The following is a 15,118-nucleotide window of genomic DNA, read 5'->3' on the forward strand; positions in this document are numbered from 1 at the left end:
TTCTCCAGAGACAACTTCATTTTCTCTGCAAAAGAAACAATCGAATCAAAGAAGAGATCAAAGAAATATATTGAAAGTCAGTCGACAGTCAGTTACCTTCCGTACCAGCGGCTTCGCCTTGACCTTTCTTCAAATTCTGTTGGGCCAATTCCAAGTCGAGGTTGAGTTGCCTCTGCTTCTCCTCAAGTTCAGCAAACTTAGAAATAAGAGTACAAGATTTCTGCAGAAGGCAAAAGACGGATCAGTCGAAAGATCAAAGGTTGTTTACTTCCGAGTGAATAAAACCTAAAGAAGTTCGCTTAGACCCTAGCTGATTGCACATAGTCGACTGCGGTCTCAGGGGCTGCACCCAGCGGCTGCACTTGGTGTGCCCCCGCTGACTAAGACTAAACATGGTGAGAAAGCTTGAGAAGAAGTGAAAAAGACAGGAAAGTAGAACTCAAACCCCAGTCGACTGCCAGCAGTCGACCGCGGTCTCGGGGACTACACCCAGTGGGTGCACTTAGTGTGCCCCCACCGGTTCAGATCCCACTCGCCCAGACCGAGTGGAAGAACGAAACTACCAAAAACAACAAAACACCCAGCGGGTGCTCTAATTCGACGCAATCAACAGGAGATTGTGTAGAAGAATATTTTTCGGGTAACATTTCCTCATAGAGCAAAAACAGTCGGAAAGTCTACTCACCTGAACATTGGCCCGAAGAGCAGCACTGGCGTCGTAGGCAGCCTGGCTGTTCTCATGCACCGTCTTCACCCGCTCCATCATCATGTCAGCCTGTCGGATGGCTTCCGCAGCCGCTTCTGACTGGTTGTCCGGGACGGGATAGCTGGTGAAAAAGTGAGCAGACGACCCAGGTGCGGCGGCTTGGAGCTCCGTGGCGTGGATTTGGACGACTGAAGGAATCACAGGCGTAGTCGACGGTGCGGGGTGCTCACTCAACAAGGGTTCAGCGAAGGTCACAGAGGCCTTGCCCGCGTCTTCAGGTTGACGGATGGGAGGTGTCGTAGTTGGTTCTTGACGAGACATCCTACCAGCTGCTACCTTCTTGCTCTTCCTGGGCTAAAGAGCCACATCTTCATCGTCATCTGGAAGATCGATGACGTTGGGTGGAGCTGCAAGGCAGATCATTCAACCCCAAGTGAACCACTAGAACGCAATCGACCAAGGAATCAAGAACAAAATCACAAGAGTTTATACCTGGGTTGGAGGTTACCGCATCTTCCATCTCCTCGTCCCGGTACTGGAGAGAAGAGGTTCCTGATGTAGCAGCACTGCAAAGACCCACATTCAATCAGTTACGTCCGGTTAATCGAGTCGACGAAAAGGACAAGTCAGATGATTACCCGGAGATAGTAGGGACGGTCACTTTGATCCTGAGCAAAGCTTTTGGCAGTTTGGAGGAGGTGGCTTTCGGCGCTGGAGGCGGCACAACTTTGGACTGCTTTGGAGCCTTCTCAGTCGGCGTTGGGGAAGACGTCTTGGGACGCTTCAAAGACTGTCTAATTGGCGCGGCCACCAAGTCCGGAGCGCTCGCCGGGTCGTGAGCGTGTTTGGATCTCCTCTCCCTGCGAGGAGGCGAGTCGACTTCTTCGTCATCAGTCGATTCTTCGCTCTCCTCGTCCTCCTCGGCATCCAAGTGCCCCTCGACGCTCTCACCCCCGCTCGCTTCTTCCTCGACGTCTTGCTCCTGCACTCCATTGGGCATTGAGTACATGTCGATGAGGGCCTGAAAAGACAACGATCAAAGGAAATTCAGTCGACCATAAACAAGATGTCACACGGTGAATCGGAAAGATACTTGATAAAACAGAATTATACCTGCTCCGGCTGGTGCGAGTTGTCGAATGGAATCACCCTCCTAGACCCTCGAGGGTTGTCTTTGTTGCTGGTGATCCCCATCAACCACTTCTCCAAGGTATCCTCGCTGACATCCTCCGGGTGGATCCGAGTGGAATCCTCGAGCCCAGAGTACATCCACATCGGATGATCACGCGCCTGAAGCGGTTGGATGCGTCGACCGAGAAAGACCTCCAGCAGGTCCATCCCGGTCACCCCGTCACGGACGAGTTGGACGACCCACTCGACCAGCACCTTGACCTGCGCCTTCTCTTTTGGAACTACCTTCAGGGGGGCGGACTTCTCCACTCGAGCCAAGGAAAAGGGAGGAAGTCCAGTCGACTAACCCGGGGTCGGCTGATCCTTGCAGTAGAACCAAGTCGACTGCCAGCCCCGGACCGAGTCGGGAAGGATCATGGCTGGGAAGGTACTCTTGCTCCTCATCTGGATCCCCAGACCCCCGCACATCTGGATCATTTGTGTCCTCTCGGCACTCGGATTGGCCTTTTTGACCGACTGGGAGCGGCAGGTGAAGATGTGTTTGAAAAGACCCCAGTGCGGTCGACAGCCCAAGAAATTTTCACACATCGACACGAAAGCAACCAGATAGACTATGGTGTTTGGAGTGAAATGGTGCAGTTGAGCCCCAAAGAAGTTCAAAAAACCCCAAAAGAAAGGATGGGGAGGCAGTGAGAATCCGTGATCTACGTGCGTGGCAAGGAGAACACACTCACCCTCCCTTGGCTGCGGCTCGGTTTCGTTCGACGGGAGCCGTGCCGACTTGTGGGGGATCAGTCCCCCCTCCACCAGGTCGTTGAGGTCGTCCTGGGTGATTGTCGAGCGGATCCAGTCGCCCTGGATCCAGCCCGGCGGTAGGCCGGACCTCGACGAGGATCCGCCCCGGCTAGTCCGCTTGCCCTTCGCCTTCGTAGTCGCCTTCTTCGCGCGCTCCAGCGCCACCATCTTCTCTTTCCCCATGGCGACGGGTCGAGCGAGAGCGAGAGTCCGGCGACGAGAGCGGAAGCAAGCGTGGCGGAGAGATCGGGAGAAGAAGAAGAGAGAATGGGAGCGCACGGGGCAAATGCCTGGTCCGGGGCCTTTTATAAGGTCGTCCCCCGAGTGACTGACTGATGGACCCAGACGATCTAAACAAATCCTGCAACAGTCGCGCGCGCAGTACGTGGCGAAAAAGGTGGCGCGGGGATCGAGGAGACTTGCCTAATCCGTCCCGATAACCTCGGTTCCGTCCGTATGGCGCACTTCCCAAAATTCGAATCCCGCGAAATTAGCGGAGAGCAGAGCAACCTGTCAGACTGAAGACAAACATCCTCTACATTATCATTCGGAATTCTACCGTGAAAATTCACTCGACAAAAACCAAGAATGGACCAAGGCGACTGAGAAAGGAGTCGACGTCGTCACCTCAACTCAGTGTTCCAGAACAAGATATACTCTAGCACAAAGAATGGGTCGGAAGTGTTCCCAACTCCTTCCTCACTCAAACCCTGATCCATTCGGGGGCTAATGATGAAGCTATGTACCTAGGGTAGGGTCATTGATCTGTCCAACATACCCTCCCCAAGGACATCTCTACAAAGAATCAGAAGTAGTCGAAGAGAAACCATCATCCACTCGACCATGAAGATGTGCTCACTCGACCACCTTGAAGACACTCGACCACCAGAAGATAAGAAACCCTCCACTCCGCAACGGTCAGGACTTAAACCATAGCTTTATGGGCATTTACAACACTTTACTGCAGACGTTACCAGTAACGCCCCTCCTTTATGAGCATTGAACCTTGTGTAACGGAGGGGAGCTGGGGTCCTGGCGTACTCTATATAAGCCAGCCCCCTCTTATGGGACAGGGGTTCGCACTTTCTGTAGTTCACACATATATATTCAGTCGACCGCCTCCGGGCTCCGAGACGTAGGGCTGTTACTTCCTCTGAGAAGGGCATGAACTCGTAAAACTCGTGTGTACAACTCCTCCATAGCTAGGATCTTGCCTCTACATTCCTACCCCCCTATTCTACTGTTAGTCTTAGAACCATGACAGCCCCTGCTGGGCAGCCCTTGTAATAATGATACTTCCTAGCTAGCTCGTTTACTGATTTTTCCTTTTTGAACTGCTCTCTAAGAGCTGCTATATCAGACTGGGTTGGTTTCGTGGTTTCATTCTAAGCAATGGAACCGGGGAGGTGTTCCATGTTCTTCTAAAAAAATGCTTTCAAGTCAAGCTCACCAATCACCATGATGCCTACATAACATAAAATACGCACAAACAATAATTGCATCCATTGAATTACACGGTGACTCTTTAGAACTAGATGATACCCCGCGTGTTATCGTGGGAATCGGTTGCGAACTAGCAATATATCTCAATTAATATTTGATTCTATGGAATATAAATATTTTGATAAATAACACGTGGACCAAAGTTAAAAACACATACAACTTATTATATTTATATTTGATTATGTATAGTTATAAAATATTTATTGATATAAATAGAATAAAAATAATATTTTCTAATGCACGGTTACATGTGGTGGTGGGTCTTTTCTCATGCATGGTTGCATGTTGAGGTGTGCATTTATCTCATCCATAATTGTATGGTGATGTGGCATACTTGCATGTTGAGATAAATACATTAGTGATTATGACTCTCTTAGGTATTAACAGATAAATAAAATTATTAAATTAAATACTCTAATTACCAACTTCCCTTTTTGGAGTCATACTCCCTCCTTTCCGGTTTATAAGGTTTATCTCAAAATTTTAGTTTTTTTTTCATTTTATAAGGCTCAATTTGGTTGTTCACCATCACAAGTTCAGATTTCAAGGTGCATTAAATAATTGCATACAAGTATGAAGAGAAAATTGACTAATGCATGTATATTATGCATGCATGCATTGCAATTAATACATTAGTAAACATAAAATTTTGAGGAAAACAAGAGCATTAACTGGGTGCTTTTGTAAATTACAAAAAAATATTCCACCACTCATCATCTACCTTGGTTGATGAGATTTTTGAATTGAGCCCTATAAACTGAAAAAGAGTGAGTAGTTAATTACTAACTCGAGTTACTCAACTGCAAAAATGGACAAACCATTGGCTGGTTGACGGGCCCAAGAGCACCGCCCGGTTTCCAACATTTGGCCCACCCGAAGCAGACAACACCACCGACCAAACCCTACAAATCTCCCCACCACCGCCGCCACTCGGTCACACACACACACCTCAGTCCTCGCTCGCCTCTCCACCGAAACCCTAGCCGGGCTCCTCGTGCTCTCCTCCCGCCGTCGCCAGCCATGGACGCGGAGCAGCTCCTAGCGTACATCTACACCTGCCTCCCGGAGCCGCCAGTCTCCGACACCGCTCGTCTCGCCGCCCGCCGTGCCGCCCCCTACCACGGCGTCGACCGCATCAGCGGCCTCTCCGACGCGCTCCTCCAGGACATCGTCTCCCGCCTCCCCTTCAAGGACGCCGCGCGCACCGCCGTGCTCGCCACGCGCTGGCGTCGGGTCTGGCTCTCGGCTCCGCTCGTCGTCGTCGACACCCACCTCCTGGACCACTGGCCCCCGACTCGCGCCGACGCGCCGGCCGTCACCGCCGCGGTGTCGCACGCCCTCGCCGCGCATCCCGGGCCCTTCCGCTGCGTCCACCTCGTCTCCAGCCACATGGACGGGTACCCGGCCCAGCTCAAGCGCTGGCTCCGTCTCCTCGCCGCCAAGGGAGTCCAGGAGCTCGTCCTCGTCAACCGCTCCTGCCCGCGCCAGGTGCCTCTCCCCGGCACGCTCTTCCGCATCGCCACCCTCACCCGCCTCTACGTCGGCGTCTGGAAGTTCCCAGACGTATCCTGCCTCGGCGACGCCTCCTTCCCCAACCTTCGCGAGCTTGGCATCTTCAGTGTCGCCATGGAGAACGGGGACATCGAAGCCATCGTCTCCAGGAGCCCTGTTCTGGAGATCCTCAACATTCAAGGGAGCGTGAAGGGGTTGGGTCTCCACCTCATCAGCCAGAGCCTCTGGTGTGTGCAGATCTGCGATTCTGTGATAGAGAACATTGTCGTGGTGGACACGGGACACCCAGCGTCTGGAGCGGCTCATCCTGTACAAGGTCCGGGGATCTCTCAACCCTGCCAGTGTTCTGCGGACCGGGATCAAGATTGGCAATGCCCCCAAGCTGGAAATGTTCGGGTACCTGTAGCCAGGAAAGTACGTGCTTCAGGCCGGAGACACCATCATCATGGTACATGAGCATCACCTACGTACCTAAAATTTCCCATTTGTTCTATGGGCTACAATGTCTGATCTTTCTTTGTTGAATTGGGTGCATTCCATTCTAGCCTGGGATGAAGCCAAGCGCCAGCACTATGTTTACAAGCGTGACTATCCTGAGCCTGAATGTGCGTTTTGGAGTCCACGATGATGCCAATATGGTGGCCACGTTTCTAAAATGCTTTCCCAACGCATCGAGTCTGCATATCAGGGTACTGATCTTCATCACCACCTACTAGCATCATACATCTTTACACTTTTGTTGCTGATACATTGCATAGTCCATAAGTAATTGAACTGTTTAATGGTTTAATCAATTTGCAGTGTGAACAATGTGATGAATCCACTGGGAAGTTCGAACCTAAGTTCTGGGAGGAGGTTGGTCCCATCGTGAGTGTCATGTTGCGCATAGGGGTGATGACTATCCGTGAATTCAGAGGGGAGGAAGGCGAGATGGCTTTCCTCAAGTACTTCTTCACAAACGCGAGGGCGCTGAAGTATGCGGCGATCATCTTCCCCAATCCAAGCTTCTCTTCAATTTCAAAGAACTATGCATGCTCCAAAGCAAACTATCTGACTTCTCTGAATTGGGCCACTCAAGGCTGCGGATTCATGGTGTATGGGAGTACAGATCCTGAAGGAGGCAGACCATGGTGCTTCAAGACCGGAGCAATTTTTTCGCGTGACCCTTTCTCGTGGTGAAGTCGAAAGCTCCAACATATCTCATCGTCCAAAGTTTAATGTATGTGGGAGTGTTTAGTGTTAATCTTTTGCAACATGGTACAAGCTAGGTATCGTTATTGTTCGCGTTTATGATGATGTCGCGGTATTCTTGGTTCTAGCATGATCGGCTTGAAGTGTTGAGTAGCTAGTGCGCAACTGTTGATAAGAAATCAGTGCTCGCGATGCATGTGTTTTGTTCAAGTAGATGAATGTTGCCTTAGCATCTGCTGGGTTTATCTTGGTGGTGATGGATGCCTGATAAGGCAAAGTAAGAGATGAATGGTGCAAACTAACCTCATTGCCTGATAGCTGATAGTGATGGTTGCCTGATAATCTCGCTGGCTTATGCACTGGGGATGAACTAATGCATGCATGTGGTTGTCTACTGGTTGATAGCAGTGTTACGATTATGCAGATCGACCGCATGCGTGCAGGGTATGCCAGATAGATCATCTCCATGCGTATATACGCCAAAAAGCTATTTTTATTTTCACCCCGATGGTGACCCTTTTTTGATAAAGGTGCTTTTTATTGACTCAAAATGAGTGCACATCCCACCTCTGCATAGATAAGATGTACACAATCAACACTAATGTACACACACATAAACACACCGCCGAAATCAAAGTTATGTAAGACCAAAACTATGCAGATGCAAGTAAAATGGGAAAAAAAATATGAAGCGATCAAAACAGCCCACGACAACGATCACATCTGCACCAACCATCTTTTTACAACATAGGTCTATACAACGAAAATGTTCTTCAACAACAACGTCTTCATGAAGGGAACAACACTCAAGCGCCACCATCATCGCATCCAATCACCAAATGCCGAAATCTAGTTTTTCACACAGAAGAACAAGTCCAAGCATATCCGAGCGATGCATCAACAAGGTAACGATGCAAAAGTAATGCCAGATAAAACCAACTCAGTTCTTACCTAGGGTTTTCACCTTGAAGATTCAGACTGGGTACTCGAGAATCACCATCCAATTTACGTCAATCAAGTCTTATCAGCCACCACTTTATGTGATCCCAACAGCTACATGCGTTGGACTAGAAATCACAATGTTGTCGTTGCACAACCATACCCTCCGTGTCAAGCCGCCGTCCATAGATTGTGTCTCACCGTCATAGGCGAACTGGCCAGAGTGAGAGCCACCAGAATCAACAAAGGAGCCTTTTGGTTGCATCCGCAACCATGCAGTACAAGCCGCTAGCAGCAACCACCTGTTCCGGAGCGAGGAACCCTCATGAAGACTTTCCAGTGTCCACTGTGACCTGCATATTCAGGGTCAGCCGGTGCCGCCACATAGTTACAACTCCAACCCTGACAAGCAGCCTGTAACGCCCTCGATGCGGCTATATCTCTCACGTGTCGAAGCACGACTTAGAGGCATAACCGCATTGAAAGCAATGTCGCAAGTGAGGTAATCTTCACAACAACCCATGTAATATAATAAAGGGAAAAGGATACATAGTTGGCTTACACTCGCCACGTCAAACAAATATCATAAATAGCATTACATTCATCCAAATACACTCAAGGTCCGACTACGGAACCAAAATGAAGATAAACCCCAAATGCAACATAGTCCCCGATCGCCCCAACTGGGCACCACTACTAATCATCTGGGAAAGCCATGTAGTAACGACGAGAGTCTTCATCGAACTCCCACTTGAGCTCGGTCATATCATCCGGAGCGGTATTATCGGTCCCTGCATCTGGTTTTGGAAGTAATCTGTGAGTCACGGGGACTCAGCAATCTCACACCCTCGCGATCAAGACTATTTAAGCTTATAGGTAAGGCAAAGATATGAGGTGGAGCTGCAGCAAGCGACTAGCATATATGGTGGCTAACATACGTAAATGAGAGCAAGAAGAGAAGGCAAAAGCACGGTCGAACAACTATGATCAAGAAGTGATCCTAGAACAACCTACGTCAATCATTAATCCAACAGCGTGTTCACTTCCCGGACTCCGCCGAGAAGAGACCATCACGGTTACACACGCGATTGGTGCATTTTAATTAAGTTAAGTTTCAGGTTATCTACAACCGGACATTAACAAATTCCCATCTGCCCATAACCGCGGGCACGACTTTCGAAAGTTCAAATCCCTGTAGGGGAGTCCCAACTTAGCCCATCACAAGCTCTCACAGTCAATGAAGGATGTTCCTTCTCCCAAGACAATTCGATCAGACTCGGCATCCCGGTTACAAGACATCTCGACAATGGTACAACAAGTCCAGCAACACCGCCCGAATGTGCCGACAAATCCCGATAGGAACTGCACATATCTCGTTCTCAGGGCACACTCAGATGAGACTAGCTACGAGTAAAACCAACCCTCAAGTTTCCCCGAGGTGGCCCCGCAGGCAGCTTAGTTTGCACCAACACTCAGAGGAGCACTGGCCCGGGGGGTTTAAATAAAGATGACCCTTGGGCTCCGGAAACCCAAGGGAAAAAGAGGCTAGGTGGCGAATGGTAAAACCAAGGTTGGGCATTGTTGGAGGAGTTTTATTCAAGGCGAACTGTCAAGGGGTTCCCATTATAACCCAACCGTGCAAGGAACGCAAAATCCGGGAACATAACACCGATATGACGGAAACTAGGGCGGCAAGAGTGGAACAAAACACCAGGCATAAGGCCGAGCCTTCCACCCTTTACCAAGTATGTCGTGGTTTTGTCACGGCAGATGTCCTAGAGAAAGGACTTAGTCGTGGAGCCATCGCGACGGGTTAGCTTGAAGGGGTTAAAGCGGACACAGGGACGCAAGAGAGTTTATACTAGTTCGGCCCCTTCGATGAAGGTAAAAGCCTACGTCTAGTTGTGATGGAATTGATGGGGTTTCGATGACTAGGGAGCAAACAAGCTTCACCTATGTATCGAGTTGTTGTCTGTTGTCCTTGAACCGCCGTCGGGTCGTCCCCTTATATACACGGGTGACTCCCGTCGGTTCACAGAGTCCCGACACCGGTCGATATTCGTATCCGGGTTAGTCTCTCCTTATTCCTAACTTACAATACAAGTTTATATACAAATTCCGGTTTACAGCTACCAGTCTTGAACCGGCTACGGGCCTTAGGCCCTCATCTGCCTTCTTGGGCTTTATCACTTTTGGAGCTACTAATGAAGTTGACCCGGCCCAGATAGGCTGGTTTACGCCCAGCAGTAATATCCCCAACATTAGGCCCCAGATTGATTTGAACGGGTTCATGTCAATCCTTTAACAAAAACTTCATCTTCAACGTCTTCTCTTAAGTTGGTAAACCGCCATGATGTCATCTTCTCTGATTACTGCAAACTGGAGTGACTTCATCTGTCATAATGAAGCTATCCATTACGCTTCTTTGTTTAATAGATCGGCGGAAATCGAGGCGGCAGCTCCGTTTCGTGGCCCCTTGATTGTCGTGCCTGACTCATGTTCTTTCGCCTTATAAATAGGACCGAAGGGTCATTTCTTTTCTCCTTCCGTTCCTTCTTCATCTTCCTCGCGTCGCCCGCCTCGGAGCTCCGCCGCCGCCGTCGACCTCTGCCTCATCTTTGGCCGCTGCATCAACCTGAACGCACCAGAGCATCGCGGCAACCTTCCGCATCTTCCTCAGCTTTGGTAAATCTTCTATCCTTTCCCCCGCAGATCTGACCTAGGGTTTCGCAGTTCTTCAGTGTTCATCTTCTACCTCTTGCTCATACGATAGGTCTTTAGCTGAATCCGCAAATCTTTACTCTGTGCAATGGTAGTTGTTTGACCTTCGCCTTCACTTATGCATCTCAAAACCATAGATCTATATGAACGTTTTGCTCATTGGTTCGGTACTGCTCCTTTGAACCTCTAAGTATTTATCTCTTTTCTGAATTTGCTTCAGATCCAATGCCATAAGGAAATCTTGTGAAACCTGTTTCTGCGTACTTGTCCATCCGCAATGCCTAGATCAGGCGGTTTAACCTTATAGAAAATTTTTCCAAACCAGTATATGCCATTAGTCCCCTTATTGAACCGCCAGATGCTTCCATTCTTGCTGATTCTCCTAGCCCCCAAGGGTCGGTTTGTAATATTCTTTCAAACCGGGACTTACCAATATAAATCTTGATGCTTTGAAATTCGCTGATGTAGCCCCCAAGGGCCGGTTCAACTTAACGTAGTTAAACCGGTACTTCAAGTAATTGAAATTGCCGCATCAGAATATATACGAGCAAATAGCCATTAGCCCCCAAGTGCCAAGTTGAATACTTGTATTGATCTTGGGACTTTGTAAGCAATTGAAAGATCAAGATCGAATATGCATTAGCCCCCAAGTACTAAGTGCATAACTTGTTATGTGATTGGTACTTGAATCCTTATACCGAGTTGTTGAAGCATATATCTATATGCATGCAGGCGGAGCTGAAGACGAAAGAAAACCAAGTCATCGATCTCCAAGAAAACCTGAAAACCCAACAGGCTAAAACCTCCAAAGCAAAAGAGGAATTGGCCAGCGCTTTAAGCGCCATGGAACAGCTTAAGGAGAGCTTCAAGAAGAAGCGGACGGATTGGGCCACTGAAAAGTCCGCTTTGATCAAACGAGCAGAGGATGCCGAGGCTGCACTAAAACCAGTGGCGGATGAACTGACCAGCATAAAGCGGCACATGCATGCCATGACTACTGCTATCTTTGGTAAGCCACTTTGCCTTATGAATTGGCTCTGCCTCCTTACAGAGTCGCCGGTTTATTAACCCTTTATGGTATTTCAGGGACACGCATTGGTCACTTGGGGTCAGATGTGCGGAAGAAACTGAAAGCCGCCTATACATTGGTTGAACAATTGTATACTGGTGCCCAACGGATCATCTGTACCGCATCTCATAACAAACCGGCGCCCACTTTGATTCAAGATACTCTGATGAAACTGTCGGTGCTTCCTGCCCGGGTTGAAGAGCTGAAGAAATCTGCTGCTCGAATCGGTGCAATCAATGCCTTAATCCAGGCAAAATCCTGGGTGCCGAATTTTGATCCTATTGAAGCGGCTCAGGGCTATCCCAGCTTGAAGGAAGACGGGTCAGAATTTGGTGAAGCGGATCTGCGAGCAATAAACCGGGAGGTACGTCCGCTAGCTTGTCAATTGGCTGAGGAAGCAGACTTGTCTCATTATCAAGCCCAATATGACAGCCAGAACAAGCGAATAGCCGCACCAATCCATGAATCGGAAAATCTGATCCCTCCAATCCATAAGCATACTTACGATCCCGATATTGACCCGTCATTGCTGATCCATGATGAAGCTGTTTTTCAAGCATTAATGGGAATCGACTGGACAACTGTGGATTTCCAGCCACTGGGTAGAGAAACGGAGGCTGAAGCGGTGCAGGATGACCCACAACCATCAGGCCAGGCTGGTGACCAAGCTTGAACCGGAAGCCGATTTGAAAACTGCCTCTCCTTTGCGAAAAACAGTTATATTATTATGGGCACCATGTTGCCTTGTAATAGGCTAGCTGATACCTTTGATGTTGATATGCCTTCGTGCCTAATTTGTTCTTCCTGTGGTAATGAACCTTCCAAAACACTTTCTGAAATGAAAAATTCGTCAAGTGCCACCGCGGTTGTACCATCAGGCGGAATATGATGTCTTCATATATGAAATCAAAACATCCAAATTTGAAGTATATGATCAAATTTTTGAGATACATACTACCTGCCATCGTTGAGCGTGAAGTTGGCTTGGCCAATCTTGAAGCGGAGTTTTGCAAACCCACACTGTTGGAGGAGATAACAGCTCCTGTATATATATGACGCTGGTTTTACCATGTAAACCATGCCGGATTATAATAAACACAATGTTACTCCATAGGAGGATGTTAACAACAAGGATCAAACCGGGCAAATAGCCCCCAGATTGACGTGAACTGTGTTCCGTCAATTGATTGGTTAAAAAACTTTGTCGGTTTAAAAAAACGCAATAAAAAGCAAAAAAAAACCTTCAAAGAAAAGTGTGAAGCAAAAGCAATGACAAAACCGTTTGCCAAAAAAGGTTTATTTAAGCTGATCAAATGGTGTTACCATGGCCAAAACACGACCAAGCTCCCGTTAGGTGTAACTATGGTTCTAGTCAGCCAGGTCCCCAAATGAAACCGTGGCATTTATGCCGACCAAATGGCATGGTCATGGTTCGGGTTCGACCAAGCCCCCAAGTGATTCTGTGGCCTTAGGCCGACCAAGAGGCATGACTGGTTCAGACATGACCAAGTCCCCAAGTGATCTGGTGGCTCTCGCCTATCAAGAGGCATGGTATTGGTTCGGATACGACCAATCCTCCAAGTGATATAACACGATGCTTTTAGCAAAGCGGACTCAAGGGGTAAACCGGAAGCCGCTTTAGAATAACTCCATGTAACCACACATGATGTAAAAGAACAGATACCCCACTTTTAGCTGAGGTTCCGGTTTATTATAGTTAATATATACATCATTGTAATATGTACATAAGTAGAACCAATGGCTCAGGTATAATAAGGCCGAAGATGAGCTATGTTCCACGGCCTGTTGATCTCCTCCTCCGATGTACGTGAGTCCTTATGTTCTCGAATATCGATCAGATAGTATGACCCGTTGTGCAGATTCTTGCTGACCACGAAAGGCCCCTCCCAAGGTGGGGATAACTTATGCATATCAGTCTGATCTTGGATGAGCCAAAGCACCAAATTTCCCTCCTGAAAGGTTCTGGTTCTGACCCGGCAACTGTGATAACGACGAAGATCTTGCTGGTAAATCGCCGATCGGGCGGCTGCGATATCACGCTCTTCATCCAACCGGTCCAAAGCATCTTGCCGTGTTGTCTCGTTGTCCGCTTCAATATAAGTTGTTACACGAGGTGAGTCATGACAGATATCACTGGGGAGAACCGCCTCCGCTCCATAAACCATGAAGAACGGTGTGTATCCTGTTGATCTATTAGGCGTTGTATTGATGCTCCATAACACAGATGGTAATTCTTCTACCCAACAGCCCGGCGTTCTCTGCAAAGGAACCATGAGCCGGGGCTTGATGCCTCTCAAGATCTCTTGATTAGCTCTTTTTGCTTGACCATTGGACTGTGGATGTGCCACTGATGAAACGTCGAGCCGGATGTGCTCCTGTTCGCAGAACTCCTTCATAGCACCTTTGGAAAAATTGGTACCATTATCTGTGATGATACTGTGTGGAAAGCCAAACCGGATAATCACTTTTTTAATAAATTGAACTGTCGTGGCCGCATCACACTTGCTGACAGGTTCTGCCTCCACCCACTTTGTAAACTTGTCAACCGCCACGAGGAGGTGGGTCTTCTTATCTTTGGACCTTTTAAAAGGCCCAACCATATCCAGCCCCCAAGTCGCAAACGGCCAAGTAATTGGAATCATTCTCAATTCTTGAGCCGGTACATGAGCATGTCTTGAAAACCTTTAGCAACCATCACATCGTCTGACCAGATCCTCCGCATCAGCATGAGCAGTTAACCAATAGAAGCCATGGCGAAACGCTTTAGCCATCAGAGACTTTGAACCGGCGTGGTGACCACAATCTCCTTCGTGGATCTCACGCAAAATTTCACGGCCTTCTTCAGGGGACACGCAGCGTTGAAAAGCTCCTGATACACTGCAATGATGCAACTCGCCGTTGATAATAGCCATGGACTTGGATCGCCGGATTATCTGCCGGGCCAGAATCTCATCCTCTGGCAACTCGCCCCGGTTCTTGTACGCCAGGTAAGGAAGCGTCCAATCCGGAATAACATGAAGAGATGCCATCAATTGAGCCTCCGGATCAGGAATAGCCAAATCCTCTTCACCAGGGATCTTGACCGATGGGTTGTGCAGCACATCCAGAAAAACATTGGGCGGGACCGGTTTGCGCTGAGAGCCCAGCCGGCTTAAAGCGTCCGCCGCTTCATTTTTCCGCCGGTCCACGTGGTCCACCTGATAGCCTCTGAAATAACCTGCAACAATATCCACCTCACGACGATATGCTGCCATGAGTGGGTCCTTGGAGTCCCAAGTGCCAGACACCTGCTGAGCCACAAGGTCCGAGTCACCGAAGCACTTAACTCGACTTAGATTCATCTCCTTAGCCATCCGGAGACCATGGAGCAAGGCTTCATACTCAGCTGCATTGTTAGTGCAAGGGAACATTAAGCGGAGAACATAACAAAACTTATCACCTTGTGGGGAAGTTAATACGACTCCAGCCCCTGAGCCTTCCAATTGCCTGGATCCATCAAAATGGATGGTCCAATACGTATGATCCGGCTT

At 48.7% G+C, this 15,118-nt stretch overlaps 1 pseudogene; it reads left to right on the forward strand.

Moving 5' to 3' along the window:
• The first annotated feature begins 5,155 nt into the window (after positions 1-5,155).
• LOC119334328 lies at positions 5,156-7,089 on the forward strand (annotated as a pseudogene).
• Positions 7,090-15,118: the final 8,029 nt, after the last annotated feature.

Source organism: Triticum dicoccoides, chromosome 7A (genome assembly GCF_002162155.2).
Source record: "Triticum dicoccoides isolate Atlit2015 ecotype Zavitan chromosome 7A, WEW_v2.0, whole genome shotgun sequence".
NCBI classification, from domain to species: Eukaryota; Viridiplantae; Streptophyta; class Magnoliopsida; order Poales; family Poaceae; genus Triticum; species Triticum dicoccoides.